Below are 17,616 nucleotides of genomic sequence, written 5' to 3'. Positions count from 1 at the left end.
GGCATTTATTTCAAACTTTTAGTACTTCCAAGATATTTTATGTTCAAATCAAAAAGTTTTCCAAATATCTCTTCATTTAGCTTGAATATCATCTTTCCAATTTTAGTATATGTGCTGCCAGAGAGAGCACCTGAATAGCATCTTTAACACCCTTTCAGAAAACCAAAAGAAAACCAACATAAAAATACTCAAGTCTTTGGTCCAGGGTTCTCCTCCATCCCACCCCACAGGTTCCATTCCTGGCTGAAATACCAGGCCTCGCAGTGCTCCCCAGAAAAGTCATTCTGGTCAGTGGGTAGGAGGGAGAGGATCCTGCCTGCCCAGGATATCAGCCCCGCGTCCGCACCTTCTCTCACCCATTCAAAGGTAATCACATATGATCAATTTTGAATTCTAGAAGCTAAGGCAAAGCTGAATGATGAAAGAGAAACCAAGAGCCTAAAATGATGTCATCCTTTCTAGCCCTAAATAAGCTAGTCTATATACTAAGAATGAACCAACTGCCAGCCAAAAATGCACACCAGAATTTATGTAATCCCAATGTTTTTCTCTAATAGAAATATTCAGAGAAAACCCCCGGGTTTTGCCTTCCAAAACAACATACATGCTCACATCGACAGACATGCCCCCACACACCAGGTCGAGTTGTGGCAAAGTGACTAATATTAGTTAAGCCTCTCTCACTTCCCTTGGGGAAATGGTCTGTCTTGATGATCTCAGCATCCCCAGTTACAGACTACATGGAGGTACTTGTCCCTAGACTGCAGACTAGGATCCCCTGGAGCTGAGAGAAGCCGACTTGGGGAAGCAACTGAGCAAGTGAGGAGAGAAGCTGAGGGACAGAGGACCGAAAGCTGAAACAGTGCAGGGAAGTGAGGTCTCCCTTCAGGGCCAAGGAAGTCAGGGAACTGTCTCTCAACAGAGGAAAAGCCAGAAGCGTGACCTTCCTCTGGTACACTATGCTACCACTGAGGATCAGCATGGACTGACACAGTAGGGTGCCCCAATCTAACATACCAGTTAGAGCCCCCCTCCCGCAAAAAAAAAGCGTGATGCAGACAGGGTGCCTAATATAATCATCTGTGTTAACAACTATGTCTGTATGTGTGTGTATATGTTTTACATGGGCTTCCCTGGTGGCTCAGAAGGTAAAGAATCCACCTGCAATGCGGGAGACCTGGTTCAATCCCTGGGTCGGGAAGATCCCCTGGAGGAGGGCATGGCAACCCACTCCAGTATTCTTGTCTGGAGAATCCCCATGGACAGAGGAGCCTGGTGGGCTACAGTCCATAGCGTCACAAAGAGTCAGACACAACTGAAGCAACTTAGCATGCATGCGTGCACACACACACACACATATACATGCAATGCTCAGGAAAAAAGTCAGAAAGAATGCAAAACAAACTTAATAGTGGCAAATTACCCTAAAGAAGGAGTGTTTACCTTTTACCTTCTGCATTGTTGGAATTTTTTCCAAAATGAGCATGTATTATCTTTGACGTTTCAGAAAACACAATAAAGAAAAATTAAAGAACTCAGAAAGTTAGTCCTCATAGCTCTTCTTCCCTTATTCTAGTCCTGATTTTTCCATTTTTAAAAAATACAAATGAGAGAACAACATCATTTATCAGGATCCAGGAGGGCTTTGTATTCCTAGGAGCACCCAGCAGATAAGAGCTAAAATATATCCATTTTGTTGAGTATGGTAAAGAGATATGTAGGGTCAAATTGGTTTTTGGTAGAATAGAGCATATTTCTTTTTCTTTTTTTGCATATTTCTAATATTTAATGTTATTGCACCTGAGAGATATATTTTTTTCCAAGTGACAAACAAAAGCTACCGAGAATAAATTATAACTGCCTGGGTTTCCCTGGTGGTCCTGTGGTTAAGAAACTGCCTGCTAATTCAGGGGACATAGGTTCAGTCCCTGGCCCAGGAAGATTCCACATGCCACAGGGCAACTACGCCCCAACTACTGAGCTTACACTTTAGAGCCTGTGAGTCACAACTGCTGAGCCCGCGTGTTGCAGCTACTGAAGCTGGGGCATCCTAGAGCCTATGCTTGGCACCAAGAGAAGCCACCAAAATGAGAACCCCAAACACCGTAACGAAAAGCAGCCCCTACTCACCACAACTACAGAAAGCCCGTGCGCAGCAATAAAGACCCAGAACAGCCAAAAATAAACTAAAAGAAATTATATCTGTTCTTGTAACAAAGTTATTCTATGTGCTTAACTTTATAAAATGTCATGGAGATGCAAAGGGCACCCTATAAAATGCAGATTGTTATCAAGAGAAAAAAGGGTGGGCCTTCTTAGTTTCAAGCTGGTAAATATATACAACTGTGGAGGGAACTCAAATCTTGCATGTGTTTCAGTTTTCTTCATAAAGAGAAAGGCTTAGGGCCATAAAATAATTTCTAAATTTAAACTTCCTTCCCCAGAGAGACCCTTATAGTTGCTGATTTAGTTTCAGCTCCTGAAAACAGGGTCTTGAGTAGGATTCTTCATGGACAGTCAGGATATCTGCTATATTCCTAGTTGCGTTTTTTATTTCTTAGTTTGTCTTCGGACACACTCTCTCTCTGTATCACTTTCCCTATACAGAAACCTCACGTTTGGAGAGTCGGTACAACAGTATTCATTAAATGCTGCCTGCTCTTCAAGGGCAAGATAATGTTGTTAAGTTTAGTAGGAAAAAAAGTAGAATGGAAAACATGCTCATTGATTACAACTATGCAACAAAGCATTTCCATGTGACAACAAAAAATTAGGGATCTTGAGACATAACAAACCAAGTTGCTGCACTGTTAACACACAATACTACAATAAAACTCTGTTAACCGGCTACCACTTCACCAACTTGCTGCAGCCAGCAGGTTACTGGAATGTCTACATCTGCTGCCGCCATTTGAATTGTGGACTCACCAAGAATCCCACTGTATTTGTGCCATGCTTGCATATGGCAGCGGTCATTGCTACTGAAATCACATCCTCCAAGTATAGTAGATGGAATCACAGAATAGACGGGCATGAGTCTGAGCAAACTGGGAGACAGCACAGGACAGAGGAGCCTGGAGCACTGCAGTCCATGAGGCCACAAAGAATAGGACATGACTTAGCAACTGAAAGACAGCAACAAGTAGATAGTGAACAAAATAAAAATGAGTGCGGATTCTTTTTAAAAGGTTATAATGTCTCTAAGAACTACATCACAATTTTGGAAAGACTTTACGAAGGTAAGTTGATTTTTTTAAAATCACGTGGATAAGTCAACTCGAAAGGATATTTTAAAAAATGAAACTGATTCTGTACTCAGACTGCTTTGAAGACGTGTCTGAGAACTCATCGCGCTCGAAAGAGATTGAAAGAGGGAATGCAGATGATAAACTGCGAGTAGAATTTATGCAAGAATGGTGAAAGGGGATATTAAGCATTGTATGTATAAAATAGAGAAAAGGCCTTGATTCAATAACACAAAAGCATATTTATATAATTTTAACTTAAGTGCTCACTTCGGCAGCACATATACTAAAATATATTAAGGGTCAAAAGTATACAGTATACGCAACATTTCATCAGAAAAGAAGCCTTCTACCACATAACATTAAAAAACACTTCATTCTTTACCACCCTCTAAAATTACCTGAAATCTCTCTGCTTTACCCATACAGTTGTCAGATAAGAACACTCAAGTGTTTAGCTTGACTAACCCTCCCCCCAACTCTGCCTGCCAGCAGGACACCTCCCTCTTGTCTAGATGACTCTCCATGACTTCAATGATGACATGTGGAGAGATGACTCCACATGTCAGCAATGAAACCTCTCACCTTCCAACTCTGCTTCTCCTCCTGTGATCCCCCATGTCTTTTTTGGCATGTCCTCCCATCTCACACTAAGCCTTTACCTTAAAATTTTAGAGGTAAAATGTTGGGCTGGAATCTGTCCTCCCTCTCTGCCTCTTCATCAAATGTTTCTTCCACAGTGTCTCTACCAGTGTTTCTTTACTTCACTCCTACCAAGACCCTCCTATAGACACTTCTCACCTTGATTAGCTCTGCAATAAGCTTTGAAAGGGCTTCCCCACCTCCAGTCACTCCCTTCTCTAGCACAAATTAATCCTCATGCCTCTGCTTAAACATCTAAACTCTTTAGCCTGATATTTAAGGCCCGCTGTATATAATCTGGCTCAAATTTTACTATCCACTGATTTTTTTTCCAAAGCAGTCTCTACTTTAGCCAAACTGAAATCAGTGCTATCTCTCATACATAACCTATATTTCCTCATCTATGTCCCCTCCATCTGGAATATCCTTTTTAAAAAATAAACCCCATGGTTAGATTTCTATCCAACCTTAGGGACCATCTTAAATGCCATCTCCCCTGGGAGCCTCCTCTGACTACCCAAATAGAAGTTGTCTGCTTCTAAGAGTCCAGTGCCCTGAAGGATCTATTTTCTATAAGTATATATCTCATATTATGATGATTCATCTCCTAATTTCAATTGAAAGCTACTGTTGTAGAGTTTCACAAAGTGTGTTTCATGAAATAGTTCCATAAGAAGCTGATCATTAAGTTTGAAAATGCTGCCTAGTAAAGCATCCTCCTTAGAAATTGCAGTGGAGGTGGAGAAAAATGGAGGTGCACGAGAAACATCCTAAAGGTGGAATTGACTGGACTTGATAACTGAAGGCTGGGTACAGTATGACACAGTGTGTGGTCCTGACTTGGAAAGTGGGAGATGCTACTTCCTGAGAAGGCAAGGGGAGAGAGTGGAGGTTTGGAGCATCCAACTCTAAGCTTGGTTTGCAGCAGCTGAATGTGAATATCTTAGTGGAGATGGGGAGTAAGAAGATAAAAGGCCAAACCCATGGCTCTTTCTCAGTTCTCATCTTCCTTGAATCTTCTGTGGGTTTGATACTCCTTTATCCAACCTCTCGCTCCTTGAAACTCTCTCCCCTCTCTCCCTAGAGGACCCTGTCATCTCTCTATCCTGTTCTTCCTCCTCCTCCACAGAGGACTTCAATGTGGCATGCCCCCAACTCTTATCTCTCTGCTCTACACTTTTTGGTAGCCTCTTCCGTTCCCTGGGCTTTGATGCCAACAACAACAGACCCTCTCCTCAGACCTAACTATCCTATTTTCTTCTGGAGATTTCCACCTGGATGCTTTGAGGTCATCTTGAAGGCAGCACATGCTAAATGGAATTCACCCCTAATGCCCAGACCTTTCCTTCCTACTCCTGTCTTTATTGAGTGGGTCTCACATCTTTCCTTATTTCTATTGCCACTGCCTTTATTCCCAACCCACTTCTCACCTGGGCTCCTGTTCTCCAGTCTCCCTTCTTCTGGGTCCTCTTTGAGCACTGCAGCCCATGTAATCTTTCTAAAACATACCTCCAAGTTTGCAATTCCCCTATTCAAAAATTATTCAACAGTTTTCTGTTGGAAAACCCAACTTCTCAGATACAACACAACTTTCTTATAGCACCAGCCCATGCTCTGATCTCTAGCACATACCTAACACATCATCCAACCAAGTCCAACTTTACTCTCTGTTCCTCAAAATATATCCTCCATTTTCCCACCTCCATGCCTCATCCTGTCATGCTCTTTGCCTAGAATGCTCTTCCTCCATCTCTGCCCATGGAAACTCCATCCATTTTCAAGACTCAGAAACCCTGTTTTCTACAATCATCTCAAATGGAAGGAGTTCCCTTTCCTCCCTGAATTCCCATACAGTTTGCTTGTGTCACTTTGGTGTCACCTATGAAGCACTGCCATATATTACAGGAATTTGTGTGGACACCTTTGTTCTCCTTTCCTTTCTGTAACCACCTCATGCAAGATTACATCTTATTCACAAAAGGTAGTGAAGAGAGCCCTGGCCTGGGAGTAGGGAAACCTGAATTAGAGGCCCTGCTCAGCAGCTGATGAGCTCTGTGACCTTGGATCACTTAACTCACTATGAAACAGTACTTTGTAGTCAATGTATCAGCCTTGAGCCTTGTGTCTCAGGAGTCATGCTGAGAAGAGAGGACATGGAGGGACAATGCCTTTCAAGGTCCCAGAGTTGGCACTAGGCTAAAAAAAAAAAGGTTTGAATTATACATTTCACCATTCCCCAAAGAATGATTCACATAAACTATTCTCTGATGACATTGAGGGGAAAAATCTAATTTCTGGGGTTATAGCACATATGCTTTCTGCTCAAGCTGCTTGCTTTCCAGCAGTTCTTTCCCTCTAACAAAAGGAAGTTTCCAACCCAAGACAGACTGTTCTTAAAATCTACTTGTAAGGTATCTTTAACTTCTGAAGGCGTTTCCCTATAGAAATGAAGGTATCAGTAATGGTAGAAAACCCTGGTTAGGACACCAAGTCTGTGTACAAATGCCACTGAGCCCAGAGAGCACCTGAGTAGAGGTCAATTCTTCTGCCAGTGTGGACATATCTGATGTACAAGTGACTCATAACAACATAGGGCCCTCACTCTCATACCCACCATCTGAGATCCTGATATGGAAGCCACAGCAGTATTGTTTGGGTGGAGGTGAAAGTGAGCTATAATTTTAGAGAGTCTGTGGATTTAAGAGACACTAAAAGAGGGACTTTCATGGTGGTCCAGTGGTTAAGACTATGTGCTCCCAATGAAGGGGGGCCTGGATTCTATCCCTGATAAGGGAACTAGATCCCACATGTTGCAATGAAGATCAAAGACCATGCATACTGCAGTTAAGCTCAGCACAACCACATAAATAAATAAATAAATAATTTTTTTAAAAAGAGAGAGAGAGGATAAAGGAGAAGGCCTGAGAAAGTTAGAAGTTACTTGGGTTAGATTTTTAGGAGTCAAATGCTGAATCAGATGTTGATTCTTTTATTCACAATTACCTCCAAATGCACAGCCCAGGTTTATGCACTTCGTCCCTGTGACTCAGGATTTCTCAGCCTCAGTATTAATGACATATTGGGCCTGAGAATTCTGTATTGGGGGGGCTGTCCTGAGCACTGTAGGGTGTTTAGCCACATCCCTGGCCTCTAGTCTCTAAAAGCCAGTACTTCCCCTCCCCTTCCCCTGTTATGACAACCAAACATGTCTCCAGGCTTTGCCAAATGTCCCCTTAGCAGCAAAATCATCCCTGACTTAGAACCACTGCACAGCTGGACTCAGCAGAGGTTCCCAAGTTTTCTGTGCATCAGAATATCATAGGGGGTGTGTGCATGTTGGTGTTCTGTCCCTCAATCGTGTCTGATTCTTTTTGACCTCATGAACCAGAGCCCACCAGGCTCCTCTGTCCATCAGATTTCCCAGGCAGGAATACCAGAGTGGGTTGCCATTTCCTCCTCCAGTCATGGGGGAGTTGTTTAAAATGCAGATTTCTGGGGCCCCACCTCAGGGATTCTGAACCAGCAAATTCAGGATGGCCGGGGTGGGGTGGGGGTGGGGGGACGGGGTGGGTGGGGGGTAAGGTCAAAATTTTCACTTTGAACTAGTATTTTCAATTGTTATAGTTGATGCCTGGCAAACTTTGAGAAATACTACGATGAAGATTCGATGAAGTAACAAATATTTTTCCAAAGGCAAATGCTTTCCCCTCTGCTGTACTGAAGGAAGAGGAATGCTGACTAGTAAAGAAATAGTAGGCAACTTTAGAGAAGTTGCCTGCCCTGGTGAGCACCATAGGGAAAGGCTTAGGGAAGAAAGTTCTACCAGGGTGGCAGTGCTGGCCAGGGGAAAGGATGCCAAAGGGAATGGTAAAAACACCAAAATCGAAGCTAGTCTATTTCTTTCTTTTTTTTTTTTTTTTTGCCCAAAGGCACTCCTAGAACTTTGAAAGTTCATTCTTCTCCCCTGACCTGAGACTTACCATGTGACAAGCTCTGTGCTAAGCTTTATACATAAATTTTTTTCACTTAATCCTCTCCCCAGCCATATGAGAAAGCTTTATTGACATTGTATCTCTGGGAAAATTCATCATCCCAAAGAACTGATAACACAAACCAACTTTGCCTGACACATTTTCACAAAATAGGAATGGCCTGCACTAGTCCTGGAGCCCCACTACTCTTGAAAACTCTGCAATTCTGTTAGGATGGGAAGAGACCCTCTGAGTGGAGAAGGCCACATCCCGGTTTCCTGGGTCTCACCCATTCCCAATACTCCATCCCACTGCATAAAAGAAAGAAGCCCCACTATGGTGCCCAGGAAGAGGACATTCTCAGCTTCTCTCCCAGGTATTCCGAAGTGGAAAATAAAAGACAACGTCACAGGTGGTTATGCATACTCAGCCACCTTGCGGTAGGGACTCGGACAGACAGGTGATGGAAGTGAGTGAAATTGAGGGGGAATGTGGCTCAGTGCCCACTCTAGTCATCTGTTAACATGTGGGGATGGCCAGCCTAGTGCTGTCAGCTCTTCTAAGAAGCCAGAAAAATCCAGAGTTTTATATGAACATTCTTGGTTTTTAAAATGTTGGTACTGATCAAAAGAAAATTTTTTTTTCTAATTTGACCAGACAAAATATGTCACTAAACTGTTGGTTTATGACCTCTGTGTTCCAGATCCTTTTCTGGGCAGGCACTGCCTGTACTCCGCATTCTTTTCCCTCCCACCCTCCCTCCCTCTCTCAATCCCATGAACCTCCCACAGGTCACATGATTTCCAATTCCTCCCAAGAACTGCCTCCGGCCTCATTTTCCTTCAGAATCCTTGGCTGCCAGTGTCTGCCCTGCCAAATAGGAACGGCTCCTTCAACTTCATTCCATCTTTCCCCAGTCTTAAATGTCTGCCCTCTTCTTCCTGCGCTTGTTCTGTGTCCTCCCTCAATCATCTCCTTGGAAGGAAAGTTATGACCAACCTAGAGAGCATATTAAAAAGCAGAGACATTACTTTGCCAACAAAGGTCCATCTAGTCAAGGCTATGGTTTTTCCAGTGGTCATGTATGGATATGGATGTGAGAGTTGGACTAAAAAAAGCTGAGCACAGAAGAATTGATGCTTTTGAACTGTGGTGTTGGAGAAGACTCTTGAGAGTCCCTTGGACTGCAAGGAGATCCAGCCAGTCCATCCTAAAGGAGATCAGTCCTGGGTGCTCATTGGAAGGACTGATGTTGAAACTGAAACCCCAATACTTTGGCCACCTGATGAAAAGAGCTGACTCATTGGAAAAGACCCTGATGCTGGAAAAGATTGGCAGGAGAAGAAGGGGATGACAGAGGACGCGATGGTTGGATGGCATCACTGACTCAATGGACATGAGTTTGAGAAAGCTCCAGGAGTTGGTGATGGACAGGGAAGCCTGGCGTGTTGCAGTCCATGGAGTCATAAAGAGTTGGACATGACTGAGTGACTGAACTGAATTTGTACATCTGAGTTTATGGTTGCAAATTTATACTTCCTTATCATCATTGCTATGCTATCAATAAATTCTCATATGATGCCCCTCAACAAATGTTTTCAGAAGTCCAACTCTTTGAGGCCTCTTGAATTTCCCAAATACCTTTTAATGTAGTGGCTACTTGCGCACAACATTGAGGCCTGAATCTTTTGGTCACCATGATTTTGATACTTTATTGCAAATCTGACCAGACCACCCTGAGATCCAAAGCTTAAAACTCTTAGGAGAGGGGAAGAGACCCCAGCTACCTCATACCCCTGCTCTGAGGAAGACACTGTGGCATGGCCTTGCCCCCTGAGCCCTGTGTATCTTCTAGACCACTCTCCTTATGATGGGACTGTCACACTGGGAAACAGGGATGCTTCCATCCAACCCATGTGATGACACAGTATGGTACTGGCTTTAAAGTAACATGAAAATGGAAGTGAGAGGAAAAGCCACATGTGTGAAATGACCTCAAAGAGTTTTAGAAGATGAATGAAATAAGGTCAGTCCATGCATGTTGTACAAGTCCTGGTCCAACATGGACACATTGCCACCCACAGGGACCTCCATAAACAAAAGGGTAAAACTGGCAAAGCCAATGCATTTTGGGCTCCTTTCCACTCTTCCTTGATCTCCTTTTCTTTCTCATCACTTTTTAAAGGCTGTTTTCCTATCAGAAAAACATTTTTATTCTGGTCTTTAAAAAAGACATGTATTCAATATTCCAATCATGTAGATATGTTTGGCATAGCGCATTTAGTTTGGGGAGTGAGGGAAGGTGAGGCAAAATAGGGGCAAAAAATAGAATGTTGGACATATTCACTACAATATATAAAATAGATAACCAACAAGGACCTACTGTATACACAGAGACTATACTCATTATTTTATAATAAATGATAAGAGAAAATAATTTGAAAAATAATATATATATATAGATCACTGTGTTGTACACCTCAAGTTAAGATGACATTGTAAATCAACTGTACTTCAATTTAAAAAAAGAGTTTTGTAGACAGAACTGTGCTTCCCTAGTGGCTCAGATGGTAAAGAATCCACCTGCAATGCAGGAGACCTGGGTTCGATCCCTGAGTTGGGAAGATCCCCTGGAGGAGGGCATGGCAACCCACTCCAGTATCCTTGCGAGGAAAACCCCCGTGGACAGAGGAGTCTGGTGGGCTGCAGTCCTTGGGGTCGCAAAGAGTCGAACACAACTGAGTGACTAGGCACAGCACAGGCGGAACTGGCAGTTCTTGTCTGGTTCTGCCCCTAAGTTGCTGTGTGACTTGGGGCAAGTCATTTCACATCTCTGAGCCTCTTTCCTCAACTGCAAAATGAAAGTTTTGGATATGGTGATCTCTGAAATACCATCTTCCAGCTAAGGCTCTAGTGGTCAGAGGTGAGCAAGGACTGGTCAGATCAAGGGATATGTGCAGTTTTAAAGAGAACAGGAACAATGGGTCAACTATGCCAGGATTTTCCTAAGTTCTAGCAGAATCCACTTCTACATCTACTTCAAGAAAGAAACAGTAAGAAAATATAATACCCTCATTGCCAAAGAGTCAATTTTAGCTGGAATTATTTCCTCCCACCTGTATGATGCTCCTTTATCCAACAATAACTCCGGGAAAAAAAAAAAAAGGGAAAACAGCAGAGGCAGAAAGCCACCTCCATTAGCTGTGCACACACCACTAACCCACATAACCAAGGTCCCACAATTTTGCATAAACCGTTGGACAGTCTCTTCAAGGGTTCCCCAGGGTTAGAAATCTTCCACTTTCAAGGTCAGAGTTATTAGACTGCTGATGTATGTGGCAGGACCTTTCTCTTTTATTACATTTGCCCAGAGAAAACAGAGACGGGTTAACTCCTGGTACTCCTATAGACCTTGGATTGGATGCCAAGCTCCAGCATGGCCCCGCTGCTGACCAAGTAAGCAAAGCCATGGTCCCTGAGTCCTGGCCACCATCTAGTATATGTGCTGCTGAAGTGAGCACAGTACTGGCCACCGTCATTCACACTGGCCTGCCTCCTGGACCTGCCCGCCCGCTACTCCTCCCTGGAATCCCATACTTGGATACTGTTCCACCTGACTCCTCTCTCACCATCTCTCTAAAATGTTGACCACCTGTACCCACGCTAGTGCAAGGTTTCTGCTTTACTGGTGAAGCCAGCTCAGGGTCAGCAAGAGGGTGCTAAGGGCATTCTGTCTCCTCTCTATTGAGACAAAGGTGTGAAAAGTTACTTCCTTCAGAAAAGAGATGCTAATAGAAGATTTCAGACAATGGGAGAGGGTACACAGGGTCTTAGGATCATAGATAGCATTCTATTCACTTTTGTTTCAAATATAAGAAAATAAAGAAGTGAAATGACTCATCCCAGGTCACACAGCTGGCTAGTGTCAGAGCCATTACTTTAACCTAGACCTCATAATTCCTAGACCAGTGCTCTCCCACAGAAAAGACAGTTGGGGCAGATGGAACATCATAGTCATGGACCACATCTAGTGTAGACAATAGGCAGTACTAGTCTCCAGCCTCAGTATTAAGATACAACATTAGAAAAGGGAAGATGAATGGTGAGAACATACCAAGAGATTTACAAAGGAAGTAAAAAGATGGTATTTGCACCCAAAACTGATGAGCCCAATAGGCAAGAAAGTTTCTGTGGGCAAACGCACTGCAATAAATGTTTTGCGGAACTGTCATGGGTTGAACTGCATAGCTCAAAAAGATAAGTTGAAGTCTTAACCCCCAAAACCTATGAATGTGGCCTTACTTGAAAGTTGAGTCTTCACAGATACAATCAAGTTAAGATGAAGCCATAATGGATTAGTGAGAGCCTTAATCCAATGACTGGTGTCCTTGGACACACAGGAGAGAAAGACATGTGAAGATGGAGGCAGAGACAAGAGTGATGCCTCTACAAGCCAAGTAATGTCAAGGATTGCTTAGCAGCCACCAGAAACTAGAAGAGGCATCGAAGGATTCTCTCCTAGAGGCTTCGAGGGATCATGGCCCTGCAGATAGCTTGATTTCAGAATTCTAGCCTCCAGAACTGAGAGAGAATAAGTGTCTGTGGTTGTAAGCCATTTGGTTCGTGATGCTTGTTACAACAGCACTAGGATACTAATACCGCCTGTGGAAATGGTTGCACTGGGTGAAGCTGAAGTGAGGAGACTGAAATCATGCAAATGAATGCAAGCAGGCAAGTTCTATGGGTTGGTCCTATAAAAAGTTCTCCTGCCCATTATGGTCCTTCATCTGTGATACTCCATTTACGAACCTGCAGGACTGCCTGACTTGCTTGGAGGTAAGCGGAGAGGGTGGGAAGAAGAGCACTGGAGTGAGATAAACCTGGATTTGAATCTTCAGTCTGCTATTTACTTACATTGTAAAGTGTAGGGTAGACAATACACTCTTTGAGTCTCGATGTCCTCACCCTGAGAAAACAGCCTTACTCCGTGTTTTATTGTGAGAACTACTGTGCTAACCTGTGGCAGTTCTATCTGCTTTAGTTTCTTTGCCTCTTTTTTATTTAGTCTCTGAACTAAGTTGTAGGCAATCTGGGAACTGGATATGGGAAAGGAAACTAATATTTAAATATCTCCCACATGGAGAAAGGAGTGTTAGTGCCTGTAAATGCTGGTGTTGGGACTGCTGTACATTATATATGAAAGTTGCTGAGAGAGTAAATCCTAAGACTTCTCATCACAAAGAAATATTTTTTCTTTTCCTTTTCTTTTCTTTTGTATCCATTAATATATGAGATGATGAATGTTCAGTAAACTTATTGTGGTAATCATTTCATGATGCAGGTAAGTCAAATGCAGTATGCTGTACACCTTAACCTTATAGTACTGTATGTCAATTACATCTCAATCAGACCGGAAGAAGAAAAATGCTGGTGATGGGGACCTTCAAGGTCATTGAGATCAAGTCTCTCATTTTACACAGGAGAGCACTGGTCATGCTGCATATTTTCCATGCTCACCACACACAGACCATTTTGGGCACCTGGGAGACCTCCCCATGAATGTTTGTTGCTAGACAAAGTGAATTGGAAAGACCTCATAAAAAACTGAAATGTAATATTATGGTGGGAACACATGTCACCATGTGGCCACATTTAACAGACCTCACCTACCTCACTACTTTGCTCAGACCCAGGCTGGCTGTCCATTTCTAATTTGGTATCTCTCAAAGAATGGTTTGCTAGCCCACTTTTCTTGAGAAACCTTCAGGCAGTTTAAGGTCTGAGCTTGAACGAAAGTTACTCAAAAACAGTTTCTTGGGATTCATGAAGTATTCTCAGCTGTATAACTGATTTTATATCATAAGACCAAAAGAAGAGTCATTTTTAAAAGAATATCTAACCTAAAGTCAACTTTAACTTAGAGTAGATGGCAAATTAAGTACTTATTGTGAAGATAAAAGACACAAGACAACAAAATTAAAAGGAGCTCTAACTGTGCCATTTTTATACAAAAAAGAATACAATATCCTCCATCTCCAGTCAACTAACTGCCTTTCTTACTTCCCCTGCTTTAATGTTTCCTGGCACTTACTACACATGACATATTATATTTACTTATACATACATATTTACTTGTTTATTCAATCATGACTCAGCTTCCCTCACTGGAATGTAAGTTCCATGAGGGTTCAGATCTGGTCTTGTAATTATGTGTCCCTAAGGCCTGGAATAGTTCGTCACACATTTGGTCTACAGTACATATTTTCTCAACAGATAAGAGAATGAATAAAACAGATTTGGGCAAGGAGAAGAGCACTCACATGATGTGGATAAGAACGTAGAACATGTGGCTGTCTTTTGCCTGCCGAAGAGAGTTGCCCCTATGTCCACTAGCCATCAAGAATCTCTCTTATTACTGCACAGCTCTCAGAATGGCTATTATCAAAAAGGAAACAAACAGTGTTGGTGAGGATGCAGAGAAAACGGAACTCTCATACAATGTTGGCGGGAAATGTAAATTGGCACAGTCACAATGGAAAACAGTAAGGAGGTTCCTCAAAAATTTTAAAACAGAACTACTATACGATCCAATAATGCCACTTCTGGGTATTTATCCAAAGAATTCAAAACACTAACTCAAAAACATACATGCACTGCTATGCTCATCACAGCACTATTTACATTAGCCAAAGTATAGAAACAACCTAAGTGCCCATCAATGGATGAGCAGATAAAGATGTGAAATATATACATATATACACACACGGCTTCCCAGGTAGTGCCAGTGGTAAAGAACACTCCTGCCAATGCAGGAGACAGATGTAAGTTCATTCCCTGGGTCAGGAAGATCCCCTGGAGGAGGGCACAGCAACCCACTCCAGTATTCTTGCCCAGAGAATCCCCATGGACAGGGGAGCCTGGTGGGCTACAGTCCATAGGGTCACACAGAGTCAGATATGACTGAAGCAACTTAGCATGTACACACACACACACACACACACACACACACACACACACAATGGAATATCAGCCATAAAAAAGAATTGCAACAATATGGATGGACCTTAAGAGTATTATGCTAAGTGAAATAAGTCAGACAGAGAAGGCAAATATCATATAATTTCATTCATGTGTGGAATATAAAAACTAAAATAAATAAAGCAAAAGAACATGTAGATACAGAGGATATAGTAGAGGTTATCAGAGGGGAAGGGGCAGGGGTAAAACAGCTTTGTAAAGGGGTCAACTCTATGGTGAAAGATGGAAACTAAACTTTTGGTGGTGAGCACATTGTAGTGTATGTATACAGAAGTAGAAATGTAAAGTTGTACACATGAAATTTATAAACAAGTGTTATCATCATAAAATAAATTCTTCAAAAAAGAATATCTCTCTCACTTCTCTACTCTGTTTTCATCATCATCAAGAAACCTTTGATTTAACTCTTCCTATGCACATTTATCTACAGATGAGATCACAGTTTTAGTTTCCTTGACACAATAATTTTCACTATAAATTAACAGGTTGGCATTTCATCTTTTAAAATGAGTGCACATCACATCTAAAAGAATTCTGAGCAGAATCTCAACCAGGATGAAAACCGGTGGTGAAAGAAGCAAAGACTGGAACACACAGGGCAACTGGATTCTGCTGCTAACTCTTCTTTTGACTCACTTGTGTGGCCGTAAAAAAGAAATCACTTCTCTAGTCTTCAGTTTCCTCATGGAGGCATTGAGCTTGATAAATTTTGAGTTCCTTCCATCTTTCAAAGCTAGGGTTTTATAAAAGTTAATAAATAAGGGTTTTCCATGTATATTTGACTTTCTAAAAGAGGTGTCCACTGGTGTTTCATGTCACTGTCTATTGGCAACATAGTGTGACTCACATAGATCATGAGGTCAGCACTTTTCCTAGGATCCATCGTCATCACCAGGAAAAAGACAGATGGCATCCTCATTAAAAACCTAAAATGCCAGTGGAGACACTCCCTAGGGAAATGGAGATCACACAGCAACCTGTTCATATTAGAAATTGTACATGTGTATGGGTGTGGGGAGGTGGAAGGAAGTACAAGAGGAAAGGAAAGGCAAAGCAGAAGACAGAGGATGTCCAGGTGATGGAAAGGCAGGCACCGAGCATGGCGTAGGAGAATCACATCCTCCCATTAGAGCCTGGAGGATGCTTAAGCTTGACCAGTAAGAAGTACCCACAAACTTTTAGTAGATACATGAAACTGTTTTCATGATGAGCTGTGTCACTGTGAGGGAGGGTAAGAGCTGAGTGTCCTATAAATTTATCTTCCTTGGAGGTTTTTGTTATCAATTCACCAAGGCTGCCCCTAGTCTGCTTTCCCTGCAACCCTTTCAGCATTCATTATTTTACTTTCTTTGAGATCTTAATTGTCTGTGTGTGATACAGTTATTGGGCTATCTCTCAAATGTCTACCTTCAGATCAGACTACTCACCAGAGTGCTAGTCTTACACAATGGCTACCTACAAATTAGAACCATTTAGATATCATTACTTTAAACATAATGTGACCCTGTTCCCAACTCACTCTATCATTGACATCGCTAATCCCATTGGGAGGCTTACATCTGAAGTTATCTTTCATTCCTCACAACTCTATCAATAATCATCCACAGCCACTATAAATAGCAATAAACATGCTCAGCAGTCTACTCGCTGCTCAATAAATGTTCACCCGTCTGTTATTTGTATGATGATCTGAAATGATCTGCTCAGTCATTCAAGGCTGTTGAGGTTCTTTTCACAGAGACTCATATTCATCTATTTTCTCTCATCTTCACATTAATCCATGTTACCACCCCTGGTGCCTAAACTACAGTATCTTTCTTATCGACCTCCCAATTGCTAATTTTTCCCTGCTTCATAAATAAATTCACAGACTGGTCTTTTTGAAACCGCCTTCATCAGGTTGTAGTTGATTTATAAACCTATGAGGGTTCCTGTTTGCCAGTCAGAGTGTTACAAACTCCCTATTTGGCATTAAGAGCTTTGGTCAGCTGCCCCCTCCTCCCCAAGCTACCCGAGATCTGTCTGTAATTTGCCTTATTTTACTCATATTTGTTTGAGCATCAACTATGTGCCAGCCACGCTCTCTACCACCAGCTACCCTAAAGCATTCCCTCTCTTTTCAGTTAAGCCCAGCATGATGCTCCCCTGCAGTAACCACAGTGATACCTGCCTTTGGACTTTGCTCCAGTTTTTGCCCTGCCAGGAATCTCCTGCTTTCCGCCAATAAAGATCTGATAGCTCTTCCAAGATGCACCTTCCCTGAGGGTTCCCCTATGAATGAATCCCTGACCACAACAACCTTCCCCTTTTCCTGAATTCCCTCAGCATCTCACACCAGATATATGTTGCTAAATACTGTTCTCTTATTATTTCACCTGCATTTGTTGGTTTCCCTGATTGAAATTGTGAGCTCTAGAAGAACAGAAGCCAAATCTTCTTTTACTCAGATATGAAATGGAAAAGGGCAGATGCAAGGCCAATAAGGTCCTTGATTTTGCACATGGCTCATGGACAAGGCCCCATGGCCACAGCGTAGGCAATAAAGACCAAAAAAATGTGCACCAAAGACCTAAGGCTACCTCCTAACACAAGACTAGAGATTCAGCCATGTTTGGAGAAGTGTTTGTTAAATGCTGAATTAGATTTTAAAAAACAGTTCAGGTCCCTTATATACTATGTATTCCTCCAGCACAAAAATCTCTACTGAAACACAATGGCCA

The 17,616-nt window shown here is 42.3% G+C and overlaps 1 protein-coding gene across 3 annotated transcripts in view; it reads right to left on the bottom strand.

Annotated features, from left to right (window-relative positions):
• Positions 1-17,616, bottom strand: part of SHC4 (SHC adaptor protein 4) — a 121,100-nt gene that overhangs the window by 101,622 nt on the left and 1,862 nt on the right. The window lies entirely within an intron of this gene.

This window comes from Odocoileus virginianus, chromosome 6 (assembly GCF_023699985.2).
Source record: "Odocoileus virginianus isolate 20LAN1187 ecotype Illinois chromosome 6, Ovbor_1.2, whole genome shotgun sequence".
Classification (NCBI taxonomy): Eukaryota; Metazoa; Chordata; class Mammalia; order Artiodactyla; family Cervidae; genus Odocoileus; species Odocoileus virginianus.
Note: the sequence above shows the minus strand (reverse complement) of the source record. Positions and strands in the feature narration are given on the sequence as shown.